Consider the following 18,012-nt stretch of genomic DNA (forward strand, 5'->3'; position numbering starts at 1 on the left):
ACCAGGATCAAGACGAGGGCCCCTCCACGTAGAGGGGAAAAAAGAACAGAAAGGATCGTCGCCGACCGGCCAACTCTGCGTTGGTCGCCACGGCCGATCACGTGGGCACGCAGCCCCAGCAAGACCCTCTGGGCCACTTCCACGATCTCATGGAGAGCCCGTGCACCAACCACAAACACCTCTACAAGGACTGCCAGCTCCTCAAGCGCCTGCTGAGGTAAGCTGGCAGGCCAAAGGAAGAAAAAGGTGAGGAAGCAGCGACCAAAGAAGGGGCACAGCGGGCGAGGATCTAGAAGACTGAAGGTTGAAGTGATCTGACCGGACGCATACCAACTGAAGGACAACAACAACGACGCTCTCTCCGAGCACCTTGGAACAACTATGTCATTTTTTCTTTTCCTAAGTTTCAGTCTTACCTTTGTTTACTTAGCGAACGCTCCTATAAAGGCACCCCGACCCGAACACTTTTTGGCTCGGGGCGCTCAGGGGATCCACTAGGGGGCTCTACTACCCCTCTGTTTTGTTTTTACTTTGAGTACTCTTTTACTTTCATATGGAGAAACTCCTTCCTACCCGAACAAAAGGGCAGTTCGTTCCATTGATTTACCTTACGTAGCTTTGCTTTAAAACATTCCGACTGATCGCACCCCGCCTTTTCCTATGGTTACGAGTGGCCGAGCCTCGCGGGTCACGTCCCGGGCTCACAAGGTTGCAGCCTACGGGACAAACGGGCAAGTACGAGAAAGAAAGAAATAAAAAACAAAATTATGCTAAGGGAGAACTAAGGAACGAAAGGGAACAAGCTTCCCCGAACGGGGCAACTCCATCACAAAAACAAAAACCGATTGCAGTCATTAAAACACACACGAACATTTTACACAGGGGCTCCCCCACGAACTTAAACTTTTTACATTTACTAACAACTTATATTCTGCAAGCTATTAAACCGGCCCGGCGGCATCTGCTGACGACGTGACCGACGAAGGCGTAGGCTACCCACTCCCCGGTAGCACGACGTTCGTCTCGATCGGGGCCGAGGCAACGTTCCCCCCCGAGCCAGGCTCCGTGCTATCCGCAGGCTCAGAAACGTCCTCCCCACACATGCTTCGGGCCATGTCTTCACGGTGAACGTCCATCACCCACTCGGCGGAGACTTGCTCCGCCACCGACCTTGTGTGCGGTAGCAAGCCCTCCCCGATCAACTGGATGTCCTCCATGCTCAAGCCTTCAGCATACCTACTGCAGATGGCAGTGAAGTCTAGGTTCGGATGGCTGAAGGAAAAAAACCAACAAACCCTCCGCAGGTACCATGAAAGAAAGATCAGGGGAAGGATACTCGAAGTCGGCGATCTCGTGCTCCGGAGGACCCAATCAATGAAGGAAAAGCACAAGCTCTCTCCACCATGGGAAGGACCCTATACGATGATCGAGGTAATCCGATCGGGCACCTACCGACTGGAGGACAACAACGGCAATGCTCTCACCAACACTTGGAACATTGAACATCTACGTCGTTTTTCCCCTAAATTGGGTCTAACCACCTTTTCTTTTTACTATCACATAATAAACAACTTTGTCCCTAAACGGAAACACATTCCATGTCTTTGATTACCCTACGTAACTTTGTTCTTACTCCCAACCGAACGCACCCCGCCTTTCCCTACGGATACGAGCAGTCGAGCCCCGCGGGCCATGCCTCGGACTCCCAAGCTTGCACCCTACGGGACAAACGAGCAGGTACGAGAGAGAGGGGATAAAAATGAAGGTTATGCTAGGATATAAGTAGAGAATGGATATCGTGGTTCTGTCACAAGGGCAGTACTAATGTATTCATTGATACAAAAAACTGTTCACACGGGGACTCACCCACAAACTTAACTTTTACATTTTCTACTACTATAAATACTACTGCGACCGCAAGGGATCCGCTCGGTTCCGCTCCCTCGGCTTCGTCAAGCACAATGGGTAGGAAGCAAAGGGACGCCCCATGTAGGCCATGCCGACCCCGTCACTCAGGTCATCAAGGTCCCGGTCGGACATTTCCAACTGAAGCTCTCCGAACCCCGTCACTCAGGTCCCGGTCGGACATTTCCGACTGAAGCTCTCCGAACCCCGTCACTCAGGTCATCAAGGTGAGCATGTGTTCATTAATACAAAAATTGTTCACACAAGGGCTCACCCATGATTGACGAGCGCAGGTCCCGGTCGGACATTTCCGATTGAAGCTCTCCAAACCCCATCACTTAAGCCATCAAGGTGAGCAGTACCGAACCCCTCTATTTCCTTATAAATCATTTCATACATCCATACGCGCATCTCATTCCATACGCCCGTGCCTTCCGGATGATTCGGGTCCTGAACCGCCCGGGGGCTCAGGAACTAAGCATCGCACGTGCAGCGAAATGCATCAGAACGCTCCGTGTTGTGTCATGAAGCGGCGGTTGCCTCATTCGACATGAGTAACCAACAAAGCCAGGGGAGAAAACTGTAGATGAGCACCGTGCAGCCCTCACCCGGTCTAGCAGACCGGGTCATCTCAACCTTCTTGTTTGATCCTGAACCTCTCGCCAGGCCCACAGAATGTCCATCGAGGGGAGGCCGTTAGGCCACCCGGATCGGTCTCCAGAACGACCTAGGCATATGCCGGGATATAGGTAAAGGAGTAGTGGAATGTCACAAGAGGGCTATGCCGACCCCGTCACGAATGACGGACCCAGATTCCGCTCGATCACACCCGTTAGCGAACTCACCGAGCTAGTCTTTGAGCCCGAGCGATCGGGACAAGCGATGAAACTCAGCCCCTCCGGTTGTGAGGAACCGGATGGGGTAACGCACATAACTCACATCGACCCTCACGAAGGCCCGACAGGGCTCGGGGGCTCAAGACAAATGCCAAGGAAAGCGACCACGAACTCGCCAGATCCATGACTATGACTCGCCCGGTCCCACGGCGCGCATTGACATTAGGATCCTCGAGCACCACCTCATCCAATCTTTAACTAACTAACTACGCTTCGTCTGTGCTCCAAAAAACCCTAGGACCGTGACCCCGAACTCGCATCGACAGGATCTATGACATCCAGCTACGGCTTGGGACCGCTACTCCAAACTCACGTAACGGCTTCACTTCCAACTGCGCTCCAAAAACCCTAGGACTGCGACCCCGAACTCGCATCGATAGGATCTACAACATCCAGCTATGGCTTGGGACCGCGACTCCGAACTCGCATAACGGCTTCACTTCCGACTGCGCTCCAAAAATCCAGGGACCGCGACTCCGAACTCGCGTGAGAACTAACTGAACTAACTACCTTGGCTGCCCAGGCTGCGCTGAGGCTAGGGATCCATGACTCCGACCCGCCCGGTCCCACGGCGCGTACCAACGCCCGGACCCACGGGCTTGGTCTCGTCCTACCCCTAGAAAACTAATCATTTCAAAACCACGGCGCGCACCGACGCCAGGGTTTGTCCGAACTAACTGCCTCACCCGATCCCACGACGCGCATCAATGCCAGGATCAGTGAGCTCTCTCACGACCGAACTAACTCCCTCACCCGATCCTACGGCACGCATCGACACCAGGATCAGTGAGCTTTCTCGCGTCCGAACTAACTTCCTCGCCCGATCCCACGGCGCGCATCGACGCCAGGATTAGTGAGCTCTCTCGCGTCCGAACTAACTTCCTCGCCCGATCCAACGGCGCGCATCAACGCCGAGATCAGTAAAGTTCTGTTTCAATCCAATCTTCACGCCTAAAAACGCCTCGGCTGCACAACGACGCCTTGGTTGACAAAATGTTGTCTCAAACTAAAAACACGCACACACGCCCGCTAAAACAACACCCCCTAGACGGTTCTGTCCGAACCGCCCGGGGGCTACACCCGTCGGCAAGACAAAAAATCCCCCAGACGATTCTACCCGAATCACCCGGGGGCTCCTGTCGGGTTCATAAACCCGGGGTCCCCCGGGGACCGGCTTCTGCGCCAAGGCTCGGCCCAAGAGTCTAAAAACAACAGGGCAATGGAATGGTCCAGCAACCGACCGGAAGGCCAGGCCCAAGAAGAGCAATGCCCGCTTGTCAGCTACTTCGGCCCACCTCTCCGACCGGAGCGCTCAATTTGGGCTTTAGCCACCTCCAGACGGCCTCTCCGATCGGAAGGCCTGCCCCGAGCCCTACTTCCGACTCTGACCCCATGTCCCTCCGACCGAGGCTCGTAGGAACCCTGCTCACCGCTCTCCGACCGGCGCACTCAGAGCCGACTGGAGCCATCTGACCGGGGACGCCCGCTCGGTAGTAACCAGAAGACGTGCGGAGAAAGGCAAGGCAAGGCTCACAAGTCAAAATCACTGTACCAGGGACCATACCCTGCACATAATAGTACTCTGCAGCCACCTAACACAAACAGTATTGTAGGCGCCGACATCTCCCTCTATAGTATTGTAGGGGCCGCTAAAACTCCCATACGGTAAGACCCCCCGAGTGTCTCTGGACATCGATAGCGGTATGGGCACTAGGATTTACCATACCGGGTGAACATAGCGCGACTCCTCACATGCCTCTAGGCATCAAACAGTATTTGCAGGTACCGACGTTGTGGGGCTATGACCCCAATACATGGGCCGCACCATCGGAGGTGGCCCAGCCCACAAGATCAAGGCATGCACGGCGCTGCTCGGCGTGCACCGCAAGACATAGTATAGTACCAAATAGGATACTTTATTTGTAACCCTGTCCCTCCAGACTATATAAGGAGAGGCAGGAGTCCCCTAGCGGACAAGCTACTTGGTCATCCAAATCAATACAATACACCAAAGACATAGGACATAGGGTATTACGTCGATTAGACGGCCCGAACCTGTCTAAATCGCTGTCTCTGCGCCTTGTGTCACCATCTGGTTCCTGATCACGTGCACCCCCACCGATAAATCTACCATTGAGGGATACCCCTCGGTGGACTGCCGATGATATTTGTCGACAGTTGGCGCGCCAGGTAGGGGTGTGCGCTTGATCCCATGGCAAGCCAGATGGACCTGAAATCAACAACGCGTTCTCATCGTCAATCTCATGGAGATCCATGCCGGTCCACGACGACGATTCATCGCTGGCTACACCAGCCCTCGCGACAGTAGATCCGATCTCGGAATCACCTGCGAGGTCGTCTTCACCAACAACTCACCGCCCGCTAGGTGCTCGCCGTCAACGTCGACCAGATAATGCCATACGTCGCCGACTAGACGCTCCGTCTAAAGCTAAGTCACGTTTTAATATTCTTCTAAATATTCTCCTATCTTCGTATATCGCCATAATGTTTCTCCGAACTGTTTTCTCCATATTTGCTCTCCAAACGATTTTCCGAACCCTCAAACAGTCATGTTGATGCTCGGACGCCTCCAGAGATGGCTCTATCTCCGGCTCCTCCCTACACGTGCTACGGGCTCCGCGCTCTGCGTTATGGGTGGTCGACAGCGGCTCCTTGGTCATGCCTGTTCCACCTACACGTGCACGGCCTCCATGCTCGATGTTATGGGCTATGGGCTAGCTAGGGCTGGAGACTCAGCTACACACTAACTGTTCGGGCGGTTTATGTTAAACATAAATATATTTTCACGCCAACTGATCGCCGAACTGCATACGCCGTTTCATCACCATTGCTGATTTTTCTCCAGAGCTCATTTATTTTTACATCATGTACTACCCGTTCTACATGTTTGTATTGCAGGATCATCGTCCAGGTGATCGAATCACCTGGTGCTCGGGCTTCCCCACCGATCAACTGGTCGGACAGCTCGGTTCATGGACTCCATCGCCCGACCAGTTGATCGGACTGTTCGCCGCTCGTGCTTCATCGCTAGCTACGCCGGTTACTCCTCAGCGCTCGGATTCTTCGTGCTCGAGGACTAAGTGGGCACACTTCACTGCACGAACGTCGCCAGCTACGCCGGGGACTCCTCGGTGCTCGAACATCGCCGCCTACGCCGGGGACTCCTTGGTGCTCGGTCATCGCCAGTGATGCCGGGGACTCCTCGCTCCTCGGTGCTCGGACATCGCCAGCAACGCCGGGGACTCCTCGCTCCTTGGTGCTCGGACATCGCCGTCTATGTCGGGGACTCCTCGCTCCTCGGCGCTCGGACATCGCCGCCTACGCCGGGGACTCCTCGCTCCTTGGTGCTCGGTCATCGCCAGCGACGCCGGGGACTCCTCGCTCCTCGGTGCTCAGACATCGCCAGCGACGCCGGGGACTCCTCGCTCCTTAGCGCTCGGACATCGCCGTCTACGCCGGGGCCTCCTCGCTCCTCGGTGCTCGGTCATCGCCAGCGACGCTGGGACTCCTCTCTCCTTGGTGCTCGGTCATCGCCAGCGATGCTAGGGACTCCTCACTCCTCGATGCTCAGACATCGCCGCCTACGCCGGGGACTCCTCGATGCTCGATCATCGCCGGCGACGCCGGGGACTCCTCGCTCCTCGGTGCTCATACATCGCCAGCGACGCCGGGGACACCTCGCTCCTCGGTGGTCGGTCATCGCCGGTGACGCCGGGGACTCCTCGCTCCTCGGTGCTCGGACATCGCCAGTGACGCCGGGGACTCCTCGCTCCTCGGCGCTCGGACATCGCCGCCTACGCCGGGGCTCCTCGCTCCTCGATGCACAGTCATCGCCAGCAACGCCGGGGACTCCTCGCTCCTTGGTGCTCGGTCATCACCAGCGACGCCGGGGACTCCTCGCTCCTCGGACATCGCCGCCTATGCCGGGGACTCCTCGCTCCTCGGTGCTTGGACATCGCCAGCGACGCCGGGGACTCCTCGCTCCTCAGTGCTCGCACCTCGCCAGCTTCGTTGGGGATTCCTCGGTGCTCGGACATCGCCGCCTACACCGGGGATTCCTCGGTGCTCGGTCATCACCAACTACGTCGGGGACTCCTCGGTGCTCGGATCTTGCTATGTCTTATCGGTGTGCTATCAAGCTGCTCCATGCTGTTCGGATCAGGGTGCTGATCTTGGGCGGCGTGTCTGGGGTCTTGATACGCGCATGTCAGACGACGTCGGCAAGCTTTCTTTTTCTTTGACCCTGCTACAAGATTCATTCTTCATCTTCCAGTAGGCTCGGGGACTAAGTGGGCACACTTCACCTTGCGGTGAATGTGCTTGTTCTCATCTCAAGGCTACGCCTGGGGACTGGCTGCCTGCTCGGCTGGTCTTCTATTTTCTGACCCTGGCACCACGTGACTATGTCACCTACTGTCAGGCTTGGGGACTAGCTATGGGGGTATGGCCCCCAAGACATGGGCCGCACCATCGGAGGTGGCCCGGCCCACAAGATCAAGGCGTGCACGGCGCTGCTCGACGTGCACCGCAAGACATTGTATAGTACCAAATAGGATACTTTACTTGTAACCCTATCCCTCCAGACTATATAAGGACAGGCAGGAGTCCCCTAGCGGACAAGCTATTTGGTCGTCTAATCAATACAATACACCAAAGACATAGGACGCAGGGTATTACGTCGATCAGACGGCCCGAACCTGTCTAAATCGCTGTTTTTGCGCCTTGTGTCACCATCCGGTTCCTGATCACGCGCACCCCCACCGACAAATCTACCATCGCGGGATACCCCTCGGTGGACTGCCGACGATATTATGTCGACAGACGTCCACCATCCCTGAAAAAGGCAGCACGACCTTCCGTGTGCATCTGACATTCTACAGCAACAACAACAGTGTTGTAGGCGCCTACCACTATCTTATACCCGCCGGTGTGGGCAACAAGGCTCGGTAGGCATGGGCAACAAGGCTCGGCAGCATACGTACCCTCACCCTCTCACTTGTAAAGTCATCCCCTTCATCTATAAAAGGGGGTGCGCTTCCTCCAACAAAGAAGACTGAATGATCCAAGCTCAGTTGCTTTAGATTCATTAGTCCAATAGCTCACAACCACAGAACCGTCAGGTTCAGACCTCAAGCACACGCTTGAACACTTAGCTCATAGCGGAGTCCCCGTCGCTCTCAGCCCTTCCGACCGGAGCCAACCGGGTCTCTTATACACCCCTCCTTTCTCCTTCTCGTTTGTAACCTCACTGCAAACTTCGAGCACCTGGACTTAGGAATAAAGTCACCGACCGACCCCGACTGGACATAGAGCACGTTGCCTGAACCAGTATAAATCATGTGTCATTGAGTGTTAGGCCACCTCCGATCACAACGTACAGCAAAACTACAAATATTCACTAGTTGGTCATTTTCTGCACCGACACTTTGTGAAGCCATGCAATACAAAATTGCGTGGAACATATGATCGTGAAAAGACGACGTAGATCGGACATGGGGAATATGTGAATAGTACGCACATATACATATCGTACACTAAAATTGGGGCTCCTATTATTTGAGAATGGATTTTTATGGTCACACATCCACTAGAAGGATAATCTACAACAGAATGGCACGTTTAATGGACTGAGGATGTTTAGGAAATGGATATGATTCGGCCTATGCTTGCCAAGAATCAGAAGACAATTGAAACCGGACCAAGGTTTACTCTACCGACATTTTTTAAATCTCGGTGGTCACAGATAAACAGGAATATCAGATATATCAGAATTCTAATAGTGATAGAAAAAAAAAAACCGGAAAAAATTTAGACAAAAAATAGCTCATTTTGTTCAGGAAAGCACATAGATCAGCGCCGCCGCCGCCGCCCTATTACCCCCACCCCTCAAGCAGGACCGTGACAGGGACCGACACATTATAATTATTCCTATTTAATTTTCCAATAATGAAAAGCAAAATTATAGTTGCGATTGGACTAATACAAAGGGAGACAAAATTAACGGAGATGAAAAAATTATTGTTTACTTGAATGACATGATGATGCTGAGTGCAGTGAGAACCCAGAACTCCTTGAGCAGCAGATCACCGACGAAGCCACCGAGGAGCACGACGGTGGACCAGAAAACCGCTAGATACCCAAGAGCGCTTGCAATGTTGCCTGTGTCCTTCCAAAGCCTTGTGGCTCGATTGATCATCAGCTCTTCCGGCCTTCCAACCTCTTCCATCATTCCTTATTTTTTTCCGTAGCTTTGAATCTGAAAGAAATGCACACTTCGCATGCAATGGTGGATCGGAAGCTGATGCCTGGTTAGGCTGGTCTTCAATTTGATGGCCGATGCATGGCATTTTATATGTATATATCTGTATATATATTTCCCGGTCTCTGGCTAGTTCACTTGGAGGCATCCAGGGATTATTCCGACAGCACGCAAAGAAGCATTCGTTCATTCACGCGTACACTTTTGTTTCAGATATGATCAGTGCACATACTGAAGACTCCACGTACCGTGAGAACCTACCGACACGCAAAGAATAAAACACAGCTGTGGCTACCTTTGCCTTCCAGAACACTTTCAGGGGCTTGCTAGAAGAGAAACGATAACCTTATTCAGCATCCAATGCTATAAAAAACCAGTTACCCAAAGCTAATCCTTATAAGATCGTCCTAACCTATCCAAAGTTTTGATTCGGTTATTAGAGAGCCTTTTAGCGATGCACATATTTGACTTTAAATAGTTGGATTAAATGTTTTTCGTTAATTCAACATTTTCCTTTAAGATCTTCTAGCATTTCGATGCTCTCGTACAGTACGGTTCATAACAAGAAAACATAAACCATAAAGAAGTGCCTACAGTGATAACCTGGTGTGCTAGTACTCAGGTGCATATAATACCTTCCCATGTTTCTGATATAGGTAAAATTTCGTGCATAGTCCTGGCCTAGAGAAACTCTCGAATACTTGGTACAACTCCTTTGCCTTGGTTTCAGAGGAATGTAAAATAGAAATTTACTGTCATCTCTTTAAGCCTTGTCCCCTAATTGAAAAATCATTTTATAAAAGCAACTTCATGTCCTCTCCATCCAAAGATTTCTACTTCTTCAAGGTGACTCAACAAGAGTTCCTCGGCTTCCTAGTCTGCTGGCTGAGGAGTTTTTTTATATTTTTAATCATCTTTTATTCAATATTTTAATAATAATCATGTCTAAAAAAATTTGCAGATCTAACTCTTTTTGTCACATGACCAAATAACTCTGTCGCGCCACATGCGTTGGCGTGACAAGATATGCCACGTTGGATGGCGTTTTCGACGTGAAAAACATTGTCATGCCACTCCCGTTGACGTGATAGTGTTTTCTTCTCGCGCCACCAGGAGTGGCGTGACAAGACTCAACTTTACATAATTCATAACTCTGCGATACGGCGTCGGATGAAGATGATTTTTATATGAAAATTGTAGAGCTCGATGAGATCTACAACTTTCTAGTTTTGAGTTTTTAAATTTGAGGACGTTAAGATGCTTAAAATAATAATATAAAATTTTAGCAGTATAATCATCGCGTACTAGTGCTTGTCGCATTAGAAAAATAATATCTTTTTTTACATTTGAGTTGTGAAGATGCTCGAGAAAACAATATAAAGTTTCAGCAACATGTTACTCATGCACCAGGGCTTCTCGCCTCAGATTTTTTTTTCACCATCATTTTGTCCCATAGCTTGTTGATGAGGGTTGTGGATCTCCTTGAGGTGTCCTTAATGATGTCTTTCTCACTATTTATAACGACGTGTCTAAATCATGGACGGCGCCAAACTGTTGGGGCGGTGAGAACCTTTGAGACCTTTGGGGGAACCCAGGGGTCCGGTGGCGAGATCGGTCCCAAAACAGTGCAACGAAGCTAAAAACAAGGTAGAAAATGGATGGGTTCAAAACAACATTGTCACTCTGTCCTTTCATCAGTTATTACATGATATGATCCACGTACAGTTGTTTCTGATATGATCACTGCACATTTATCGATCCTCACTGAAGACACCACGTACCGTGAGAAGAGAACCTACCAATCAAGACGCAAAGAATAAAGCACAGTTGTGGCTACCTTGCCTTGCAGAACACTTTCAGGGCTCGCTAGAAGACCAACAGCCTTATTCGGCATCCAAAGCTATAAAGAACTAGTTACTCAAAGCTTATCATTTAGCTTTGGCACAATTAGCTTTCTGTCGTCTCTTTGCTTTCACCCGCATGTCTTTTAACGTTGCTATTTCATTCTTTCGTTTTTCTTTTCCTTTTCTTTTTCTATTTTTCTTTTTCTGTGTTATCCTATAGTATTTATATTTATGATTGCATCATACATCATTATTTGTATAACAAAAATATTTCCTGTGATTGTAGAACATGTTTATTCAATATGAAATATTGTAAAGATGGAACACAAAGTTGCTAATCTAAAAGTTCTAAATTCATATGAAATGCGATGGTCACCGGTCGGATTGGGGGTGACAGGGGGAGGGAGGAGGCGGTGGCTAGGGCAGCAGGGCGGCGTGTGCGCGGCCAGAGAGAGGGAGAGACGCATGAGGCAGAGAGAAAGGGAGAGTGAGAGGAGCAATCCTTTATTTTTTGCTTAATCATAACGAGTAAATGACCCCTATATTAAGGGATTTGACCTCCAAGCAATTTATAGGTAGAGTTATATATTACCAAATGGGCAGCCTAGCCCGACCCGGCATGGACTTGGGAAAAAGCATGGCCTGATGAGGCCGGGTTGGGCATGGAACGTCAGGCCGCTGGGCCATGCCGAAGAGGGCGTCATGCCTGGCCATTGGCCCATCACGGCACACCAGGTTGATTTTCAACTAGACCGGCCCGAAAAGCACAACACGGCCAACAGACTTGTCTAGCCCGAGGTCCACTAAATGCGAGTAGAGACTAATGAGAGAGGGGAGGGGAAGGGGGGGCAGTTGCGCCTGCGCAAGCCATGGGAGGTGGTGGCGGCGACCACATGCTCGTCGATGCGGCGAAAAGAGATCTTATGGAAGAGGGGATCCCACGGGCCGGGACCGCACCCTCGACCGTTGAACGGAGAGGGTGGTTGGGCGAAGTTTGCATTGGGGCCAGCACCCCACGGTCTCGGTGTGCTTGCCTTCTGCGCGGTTGAGGACATATCTGCGGTGGGCAAGCCTGTAGCCACGTGGAGGAGAGGAGCTCACAACGGCGCTCCCCGCCTGTGAGAGAAGGGAAGGAAGCAGCCGTGTGCAGCAGGGGAGAAGGGAAGGAGGCGGCCGTGCACGAATGGGAGGCGACCAAGCGCATGTGTGATGCGGCAGTCTACGGGGTTATAAAAGGGAGTGGACCTTCATTGACCCTCCCATTAAACAACTGGCCATGTTGTGCCATCCGGTGTGCCTAAGGAGTGGCCTAGGCACGGACCTATGCATCAGGCCGTGCCGGCCCAAGTCCGCACAACACTGGCCCATGCTGTGCTCAGCCCGGGGCAAAAAACCGTGCTTCGGGCTTGGCTGTCGGCCGATGGGCTGCATGGCCATCTATATGTAGAGTCGTTATAGATTTAGATTCTCCTTTTGTAAACAAACTCTATTTCCTTTTATTCTCATCCTCATCTAATTTTATTTCTAATTTCTATCTAATCCGGACTTCTCTAGGGGGAAGGAGGCTGACGGCTCTAGTGGGGCTGTCAGCCCCTCAGTGTGTGCGCCTAGGGCGCCGGCCAACCAAGGCCGTCCTCTTGGCCTTGCTGGGGTTGGCAATTGGGGCCGGGATCGGCCGGTGACATGAACATTCTACTCCCTCAAACCCAAATTATAAGTCATTCCAAGAATCTTGGAGAGTCAAATCATCTTAAGTTTAACCAAATTATATGTCATTCCAAGAATTCTTTTTGCCGATATAAAATATTATCTTAGCCGTATCACGAAAAAGTCTATACAGTAGAGTTTGTGAGCCTGCGACGTCGCACTCTCCGTGACTGTGTTAATTTCACGAACTTTGCTTTTTGAATTAAATGTCACTTTGACGTCAGTATTTAATTTAACAGTATTGTTATCTTATCGTGCGATCCGTGTGTTTTTAGTACAAAAAAATTTAGTTTTCCCGTAGCAACGCACGGGCACGCTACCTAGTTAAGTGTCTAAACTTCAAACCGTGAGATGTTGAACCAAACTAAAATTGGGTAGAAATGACGTAACAGTTTCCAGTGCTCTGAATTTAAATGCTCATTTGCTTCTTATAAACCAGGGGAACCATGCCCATTCTAGCTAGCTTCGCTTCCATTATGAGTTGAAGTTCAGGAGTAGAAATGCTGGTATTAATTCTTACAAACAAGACAAATAATGCTTGACAGCAATGACCAAATTTTGAAAATATCACGTGAGGCCTTATCTCATCATTCCCTATCATGCATAATACAAGAATGTTCGTACAAAAAAACAGATGAATGAGAATTGTTAATATAATGAGCATATTTTCATGTCACATAGGACATTGTGAAATGGACCTTTTTCAGGCGTAAAAAAAAGGTAGTAAAATGTAGGATAATGATGGATTCTAAATTTTTTAAGCATTGATATCCGTAAACACTGCAGTAGGTACCAAGAAGAAAACAGCCTACTGCCTTAGTCTTTGGCAGTCCATTTACAAATGGGGTGACAATGAGTTATTAGGGAGATATAGGGTCGAATGAAAATGCACAATAAGAGAGATTTCTTACATTAAATATATAGAAGATCAAATACATTCACATAGATTATCATCGTGTTCCACAATTACTCAACTTGGTGTTATGCATGGAACAAGACTGTATTTGACATGATAGTTGTGCGCCTCATGGCTTACGAAAACCTTCTTTTGTGTGCCTCATGACAGTAATATATATGATTTGATGCAGATATATGAAAATTGAAAAAAAAACAATGAACCCCGGTGGAAAACAACAATAGAAATCTCAAGAGTTTTTCTTCGTTTAAAATGAAATATATGACACCAATTGGTTGACAAATTACAGTATTCCATGAGAAGAGATAAGAAATCTCAAAACACTGCAAAATGACTAGACCTTGCTGGATCACCTGAGAACCAAATATGTGTTCCATTGGGGCCATTAGACATACTAATAAAGAAACCTGTCAAAAGGGTCGGCTGATAGATCTTGTACTTGCTCGGCACGTTGGTCCTCAAGAGACCGAATCAATAGGCTGGGACATACAAAGTAAAACTGAGCACCCCTCGAAGTGCTCTTTTTGATCTGGAGCAGCCTCTGTTGCCTTCCAATCCATTTGGTGTTAACGTTTGTGCCAGCTCTATCTCAAACCTCATTGACTCCAGCAGTCTTGCATTTGATACAAAGCACTGCAATAAGTTATTAACCGCATCCAGGCAGAGTTTGACATCATGTAAGGCAAGAACCCTCACACTGCTCACCACCGCTCCTGGCATGGTAATAATGGTTAATCCCTGTGTTAAGCATGGAACAATTAACACATCATGATTGATAGGCAAAACAGGGTTTAATTTGGATCTCTTGTGAAGGTGAAAGTGATCGAGGATGCATGATACATGTATATACCTGAAAAACCGTGGCTCCGAACTGAAGCCTCTGAAAGCTGTCAAAGAGTTTCCCCAAAATAGCCAATCTTGGTGCAGAGATTACTGAGATGTTGCTTTGAGTTCCTCTAAAATATAGTAATCTTTCTAGACACGGGGCGTCCTCGATGACGAGCTACTGTATATAACCTGAATGAAAATAACTGGAATGCACAGCGATACTTCTGAGGCTAAGGGACACGATCTGCAGCCGAGAAAAGCCGCTGCTGAGAAGTAGCAGCAAGCTCTCCAGGACAGGGCAGCCGGCGAGCAAGGTGTGCAAAGAACTCTCCGAAATCTTGACTTTGAAAAGAGTCAGCTTTTTTAGAAGCGGCCAATTGAGCAGGCGGGCGCCGGCATCATTTCCACCTGGGATTGGGAAACTGCACTCACTGAAGCGGGCGACGCAAAGGGTGGGCGAGAAGCGGTGTACTGATGGAAGTAGCAGACCGTTCCAGCAGAACAGGAGCTCCTGGAGGTTGTCGAGGGCGGGTGACCGGAGCCAGCCATCCATGGTGGTCCTCGTGGTGGGATACTCCATGCTGTAGCGGCGAGACGAAACGGCGACCAGGGCCAGGGTGCGCAGAGAGGACGCGAGAGATATCGGTGGCGAGGATACCGCGGCCATCTAGATCGTCGTTGAGCTCGACGTTGAGAGGAGCGGAGCGCCATAGGGGACGCCAGTGTGCGGAGAGCACCTGCGTGCGGGCGCCGTCTTTGGTGGGGAGAAGGGACACGATGTCGCCGAGGACGCCGTCGGGGAGGCTGCTGATCCGGTCGGCGAGTCGCTCTTGCTCTTCCAGCCTCCGCTTCTTGGCTCTGGTGACCACTCCCATGGTAGGAGAGGGATGGCGGCCGGTCGTGGCAGCCGGTGGAGTGGAGATCGCCAGATCGGGAATTCGAATGGCCAGGCAGGTGCTAGGTTGTTCCAAATTTACATAGGGCATTCAGGGCTGGGCCCACTGGAATCTGATCTGCACAGAACCTCAACAATCTTCTGCCTACGCATGGGCTGACTGGCTGAACCCACTGCAATCTACGATTGTGTTCAGTAATTCAGTTTGGTCAGTAAATGACACTTCCTCAATTTCATTCAGTTTCGTCAGAAAGGCTGCCAGCGTTGAACTAGGTTTCTTTTGAAATGAATGAACACTCTGTTTCAGAGTGACAAACTACGTCAATTTTGTTTTTTCTCCAGAAGCGTTTATCGTTTCAGTTAACGTAATCATCGATGCCTCAATCTGAATCGGAAAAAGAAGACACTAGAACCCAAGTTCTGTTGGAGTACTTGAGTGAAGTACCTCTGCCTGCTCCAAATTCATTGGAAAAAGAAGGCCAAATATCCTTGTTGAATTTGGCTTGTATCCTAGTTACATAATGTAACTCACTCAACTAAATTCTATGATCTTTGATGCACAGGAAGCACGAATTGAAGATGTATACACTGATAACAAATATGTCACCAGGACCAAATTCAGATCCTAACTTTTAGGGACTGGTAAACAAAATAATGAATCTATGAATCCAGAGCATTAAAATGCAAAAGAAATACTTTTGATTGGTGGGAAGATGCATGCTATACATTATTTCACCTGAACTGACCTTAACAGGTAAGGCTCTCCGTGGTTGCATTGGTTTTTGCAAAGGGTGATTTTGATCCAGATAGGTCTTCGATATGAAAAACTGGAGATCTCTATGATAGCTTTTGTTTCCTATGTAAGATCCTGACCACATGCTTCTGTTTGTTCAAGATCCTTGCTAGTGCAGAAAATTTAGAATGACTGCTTAGTTTCAGTGCGCTAGAACAGTAGTAGTGAAGTTATGGATGGGTGTATTGGCCAACATAGGCTTGCAGTTGGTTAATAGTTTGGGCCTGCTATTCAATCAGTTCAAAGAACAGTAGAAGGGTTATGTATCTTATTGTATGATTAACGCTTACAAATGTTCAGACAAGTATTTTTTTTGGTGAATGCATGACATTTATGATCCAAAGACTTTTAGTGGTAGAATGGCTTTTTGCAGGTCAGGGTGGAGAACTGTTTCAGGAGCGGAATGCTAACTAAACAAAAACGAAAAAGCCAACCTTGAATCCTTTTGAACTTTCCTTGTATATATACTAGTGAACATTTTTTGTTCAGTTGGTCATGTTGTTCATCAAACACCAAAATCACATAATGGTCCATGTCAGGTGCCATTTTCCTTAAAGCCGGCATGCCGCTCGTCGTGCCTGACATGCCGCTCAAGATCGCCGATAGCTTACTGATGGCCAAAGTCATCGACACAGAGTCCCCATGCCTCAGCCCGGGATGCCGTGGTCAGGCACAAGCTCTACTTGCATGAGTTCGTGAGAACAAGATGCAAAGTCCTGGACCTCGGTGAGCGATTATTGCAGCCTCAAACTCATTTATATCCTATTTCTAAATTATCCTAACCACTTTTATATATTCTTTCGCTCTTGTACATTTGCATCAGGAATCATTTTCTACTCTTTATTCTTTCCACGCCCTTCCACCTTTAGATTGGCCGACAAACACATGCGGGGAGAGAAGATATGCACTCAGAAGCGCGTAACTTTACGCGGAACATGATGACTTTTCCCAAGTTCTAAAAATTAGGAGGATGGATTAAAAGTTGTTGGAGAGGGGTTTTTTTCATCTTGCTAAAAAACAAGGATTAGAAAGGGATTTAGGGAATTGTTGGAGATGCTCTAATAAACCAACAGAACCACATCCATTCTTCATTCCATTACAAGTTGAAGCTCAGAAGTAGAAATGCAGGTCTTACCAGCTTACAAACAAGACCAATATAATAGTGCTTGACAACAATGAACAAAATTCCCCACAGTTTTTGCCGTAAAAAAAACAATGACCAAAATTCGAAAACATCACGAGAGGTCTTATCCTTCCCTACCGTGCATAATACAATGCAAGAATGTTCACACAACAAAAATTAAAATAAACACATGAATGAGAATTGCTAATAAGCATATTTTCGGAAGTAAAATAGGATAATGATGGATTCCAAAATTTTAAGCATCTTGATTGTTATGACCAGGAACGTCTACCAGCGCAGACGTGCTAGCCGGGGCTGAACGGTGGCCCTCGCCAAGTCGCGCCGGTGCGCGGTCACCACGGGGGCACGACGAACCTGGACGCTGGTACCAGGCGCCCAGTCGGTTAGCAGGATCCTAGCATCTAGGAACATTATCTATTTGATTTGCTGGATTTATTATTCCATTGAGTTAGCAAGAGTTTGTTAGGATCATTGGTATAAGTGTGGAACATTATTCACTTAATGAAGTTAGCCAGAGATTGAGATTAATCTCTCTCGCTCCCTGGCGTTCTAGTCGCTCTCCATTCTCGTGTATTCGCCCAAGCCTCTACTCGGCACGGCGCCGCCTCCTCGCCGCCTGGCATTCAAGCCACGACCGCCCATCTCCCATTCCTACTCCTTGTGCAACAGGTCTAGCTCCAACATTGATATCCTTAAATACTACAGTAGGTACCAAGAAGGAAACAACCTAGTGCTTTAGCCTTTGGCAGTCCATTTACAAATGAGGTGGTCAATGAGTTATTAGGGAGACAGGAGTCGAATAAA

General features: G+C 49.1%; 1 pseudogene; it reads right to left on the reverse strand.

Moving 5' to 3' along the window:
* Nucleotides 1-10,759: 10,759 nt before the first annotated feature.
* On the reverse strand, nt 10,760-15,251 carry LOC136547914 (putative F-box/LRR-repeat protein At5g02700; annotated as a pseudogene).
* Between the last annotated feature and the right edge of the window lie 2,761 nt (nt 15,252-18,012).

The sequence above is a fragment of the Miscanthus floridulus genome, chromosome 4 (assembly GCF_019320115.1).
Source record: "Miscanthus floridulus cultivar M001 chromosome 4, ASM1932011v1, whole genome shotgun sequence".
Lineage (NCBI taxonomy): Eukaryota > Viridiplantae > Streptophyta > Magnoliopsida > Poales > Poaceae > Miscanthus > Miscanthus floridulus.